Source organism: Lipotes vexillifer, unplaced genomic scaffold (genome assembly GCF_000442215.2).
Source record: "Lipotes vexillifer unplaced genomic scaffold, Lipotes_vexillifer_v1.1 scaffold713, whole genome shotgun sequence".
NCBI lineage: Eukaryota > Metazoa > Chordata > Mammalia > Artiodactyla > Lipotidae > Lipotes > Lipotes vexillifer.
In genome coordinates this window covers 1431072-1435830 of record NW_006773157.1, presented here as the reverse complement: position 1 = coordinate 1435830, position 4759 = coordinate 1431072, and the positions used below count along the sequence as shown (strand labels likewise).

At 52.8% G+C, this 4759-nt stretch overlaps 1 protein-coding gene across 1 annotated transcript in view; it reads right to left on the bottom strand.

The window, feature by feature from the left end:
* Window positions 1-4759, bottom strand: part of SMAD6 (SMAD family member 6) — a 75577-nt gene that overhangs the window by 19319 nt on the left and 51499 nt on the right. The gene's annotated exons all lie outside the window — the stretch shown is intronic.

Sequence of the window (4759 nt, the reverse complement as noted above, 5' to 3'; positions counted from 1 at the left end):
GCAAATTCCCTGAGGGGAAAGAGTGGGAAGGATGTTTTCAAGAACCACTCATTGTGGGTTTGGGGTCCAGCCAACAGAAGTGCCACGGAGAGGCAAGAGCGGTATTTGCTTACGAGGTAGGGCTCCTCTCTCACGCTCACTAAATGCCTACTGTGTGTGAGGGCGCACCAACCCGGACTCCCTGGAAGAAGGAATAATCAATTCTGCGGCCAGGGGCGTGCTGGAGGCTGGAGGGAGGAGAGAATAACGGAGATGTCAAAGGAAATCAGAGAGGCTCTTGTTTCTGTAAACATCGCTCGTTCTGGTCAGTTCCGAGCTATTTAGTGGGCTACACACACGTTTTTTTCCCTCAAACCAAAAGAGCCCTCCCTAAGACTCCAGTCTGAGGGGAATAAAAGAAACAGCATCTACATTCTTTGCAGCTGGCCCACAGGAGGTGCGCACTGGCCCGGGCGTGTAACTACCTGCAAGCCTGCGGAAGTCCCACTCCCTGTGAGTTCTGAGGGGCATTTCCCTGCTCCCAATTCAAAATGGAACCTGTCACTTGGGGAATCCACCCACCGCCCTGGTGGGTCATGTGAATGTCTGAGAGTTGAGGGTTGGGGAGGCCATACCAGTCCTGGATTGGTGGAAACTCGGAAGATTATAGGGTGCTCTGGAACATACTGTCTAACAGCAAAAGCATGCTCATTTCAAAGAGAAACCTGGAGGAAGTAGGGGTGTCTAAAGGATTCTTGGGGAGCTGCTCAGTGTCAGCGTTACAACTTATTCAGCCCAACCTCCTCCCTTTACAGAAGAGGAAACTGAGGCTCAGAGAGCAGCAATCACTCGCTGGAGGTTAGGCAGCAGCAGAGCCGGGTCTCACAGCTAGCGCTCTTGTCTCTAAGGAATGACTTGGTTCTATCAATACCACTGGGCACAAGGAACAAATACTCCTGATGAGTCTGGCCGACATGCATTATTTTTGCAAAAGGGTCTGTTTGTTTGTTCTTGTGAGTTGCAGGGAGAGAGTCCTTCCTCGCATGGCTGTCAGAGCAACTCCCCACCTCTGCCTGAGAAGTGACCCGCCCCGGCTGGCCGGCACCACCACAGACTCTCAGGCAAAGGATGTGCGTTGCACAAATGGGGCAAAGTTTCCTATTCTGAAGATAACATTGTAAGACACAGGAAGCCTCCGAGCAGAGCCTGAGTTTCCAGAAGGTCTCTGCACACCCATTCGCAACCACTTCCATTGTACAGGGTTCCTAGAGATTCGAGGCTGGGGGATGGGGCGGAGGGACAGTGCTGGGAAGGGGCAGCAGCTGGGAATCAGGTTAGAGTCCAGAGAGGGCTTTTCAGGCTCCCTGGGCCTCCCTGCAACGCAGACCCCTCTCCGAAGGCCGGCTTCTTCAACCGAAAAACAAAAGGCTTAAAAAGAGCCAGTGTTTCCCCTGCTTTGGGCCCTTATGTCCAGATTCCCAGGCCCCACCCCTGGAGATTCTGATTCATGGGTCCTGGGTGGAGCCCAGGAATCTATGTTTTTCACAAGATTTAAGAGGCCTCTTTTCTGGCTGATATGTCACTATCCCACGAGCAGAGGGCTCAGAAGCCTGGCACAGTAGTGAGAGAGCTGGCTTCCCCGAGGGAGGGATGACAGGGGCAGGAAGGAGACCAAACCAAATTGACTTCCTAGCATTACACGGACGTGGCGGTCCCAGCGCGGGGCCAGGAGACCAGCAGGGAAGGCGACACTCTGGAGCCACCGTGGATGGCCCTGACTCAGTGCACCTGGGCATGTCTGAGGACAGGTCCTTGGGACAGCGTGCACCTCCTCATGGGACCCAGCATCAAGGGCCTCGGCTCCAATCCCAGCTCTGCCACTTCCCAGCTGTGTATTAGGGACGAATGGCCTTAGTCTCTCTGGGCCTTGGGTTCCCCATATGTGAAATGGGATCAAGGGCAGCCAGGACAAAGAATCGTGGGACAGGGAACGACTGTGCTAGGAGCTGACATGTCCTGCCAGCTCACCATGTGCCAGGCACCTATTTCTCACAACAACCCTGGGGTGTAAATATTATTAATCGCCCATTTGATGGACAAGGAGGAAACTGAGGCCTCCTGACCCATCCACAGTCACCCACTGGTAAGGGGTGGTGCTGGGATTCACAAACAGGCAGTCCAACCTCTGCTCCCGCGGGGCGTGCAGCAGGCAGGGAGGCGCTCTCTCCACAGATGCCCCCTTCCACGCACAAGCACTGCCCAGAGCCCCCATAGGGCACAACGCTGGTCTCCTGCGGGGCCAGGGGACCAGGCACACCTCTGCCCTCGGAGCTCCAAGCCAGGGGAAGAGAGGACAGGACCACCAAGAACATCGTAAATGAGGGGCAGCGAGGCAAAGAAGGTCGGGCCACCAAATCCTCCTAGGGAAGGAGGATGCTGACTGGTACCCCGGAGGGGTGGAAGGGGTGGGGAGGACGGCCAGGCGCTCCAGGGCTGAGGGATGGCCTGGGCGAAGGCACATGGGCAGAAGTCAAGGCGAAAGCAGTCTCCTAAGGCCAGATCACAGAACACGGAAGGGCTCGTGGAGAAAAGAGAGTCTATAGGGGTTGGCTAGGGCTGAGCACCTGGGGTGTGTTGTGGGCATGGGTAGCCACGGGAAGGTGGTGGGCAAGGAGGGTCACGGCCTGACTGGTTCTCCACTGTTTCATGGGCATACATCCCTACACCACACAGACTACTAGCTCATTCAGGGTGGGGACCCCGCCTACAACTGGGTGTGATTAATTAATACTGAGAGACAGGTGGACATTATAAGTGGGAACTCTAGGACTACAGGAAGCACCCAATGCTGAAGATGCAGAGCTATTTTTACCTCATCTTGATTTGTCCAGCCCCTTTAGAGACAAGACAGACCACTCTAGTTTAAAAAATCCATAGGGGTGAAGCAGGGACCTGGCATGGTACAATGGGACAAGCACCTGTAAATACACAAATAGACACATTGCAACATATTTGCAGTGTTGTTCATAAAATTCTCGGTCTACTGGATCTGTCAGCTTCTGAAAGCACTGTGTTTTAAAGTCCCATTCTCCTGGGGGCTTGTCAAATTCCCTTTTTATTTCTATCTGTCTTTTCATTTAGAGATTTCAAAGCTATGTTGCTAGGTGTATAAAGATCCTTGATTATTATATCTCCCTGAGATATAATAATTTAGCTTTGATCTATGTCAGGCGTCAGCAAACGCCAAATGTGGCCCGCCACTTGCTCTGGGCACTACAGTTTTACTGGAACACAATCACAGGCATTGTGTTATATGTTGTCTGTGTATGCCACAACGGCAGAGCTGAGCAGTGGGACAGCGACCGAACAGCCTGCAAAGCCGAAAATATTTATCTGGCCCTTTACAGAAAAGTCTGCCAACCCTTGATCTTTGTAAAATTTGCCTCTTTGTTCCTTCTAATGCCCTTTTGTCTGGAATTATATTACCTCATATTAATACTGCTGCACTTACTTTCTCTCTGTTTAGCAATGACTTAGTGTGTCTTTCCCCGCCAGTTCTCTTCAGTTTCAACCTGCCTATATGATTTTGTTTAGATGTGTCTCTCCTGAAAATCCAGCATGTAGCTGGGTTTATAAAGACAGTCTGAGAGCTTTTGTGAAGTTTACTGTCACCAGCGTTCGGACTTGCTGTGATTGAAAAATAATCTACTCTGTTTCGTTGCTGTTTTCATCCTGCTCAGCTTAAGAGTAGTTAACTGGACTTCCCTGGTGGTCCAGTGGTTAAGAATCCGCCTGCCAATGCAGGGGACACGGGTTTGATCCCTGGTCCGGGAAGATCCCACATGCCGCGGAGCAACTAAGCCCGTGCGCCACAACTACCGAGCCTGTGCTCTAGAGCCCACGTGCCACAACTACTGAGCCCACGCACTGCAACTACTGAAACTCGTGCACTCTGGAGCCCGCATGCTACAACTACTGAGCCTGCGTGTTGTAACTACCGAAGCCCACGTGCCTAGAGCCGGTGCTCCGCAACAAGAGAAGCCACCGCACTGAGAAGCCCGCATACCGCAACGAAGAGTAGCCCCCGCTTGCCGGGACTAGAGAAAGCCTGCGCGCAGCAACGAGGACCCAGCGCGGCAAAAAAAAAAAGAAAAAAAAAAAAAGAGTAGTTAACTCTCAGGAGGAAAGTGGGATGGGGACGAAAGGGAGACTTCTGCTTTACCAGTGTATTTCGAATGTTATATAAAGAGACTATAACTATGTTGACTGTGTGATGACATGCTACTTTATATTTAGTAATAAAAAGGAGAGTGCTAAGGAACCAAGGGTCATGACTATAGAAGGATCCGCGTGATGAATTCTTCAGGCAACGGAAGTTCCAGACACACTTCCCTCCCACCACCTCCACCCGCAGACATACACAAAGACAACAACTTTATATAAACGGGGTCTGTATAATGTGGAGTAGGCTTCAAGGAGGGTCCCTGGCCCTCTCCGTCAGCTTAACCAGAAACCAGCCCCTCAGAGCCATGGGAAACTGCTCCTTGAGGTCACCCGGCCTGCCAAGGTGGCCGTCCCTCCCTCCCTGGCCCCAGCCCGGTCATCTCCACGTCTGCAGAGGGCCCGATCCCCAGTGCCCGGGTCCATCGCGTTCCGCCCGCCCTCGGCTCTGTTGTCCTGCCAGCACTTCCTTCGCAGCTCAGTGGCCATTCCAGCATCCAGGGCGTGTGTGCGGAATGCAGTGATCGGGGAAGGCCCAGCCCAGCGCCCTCCAGAACTG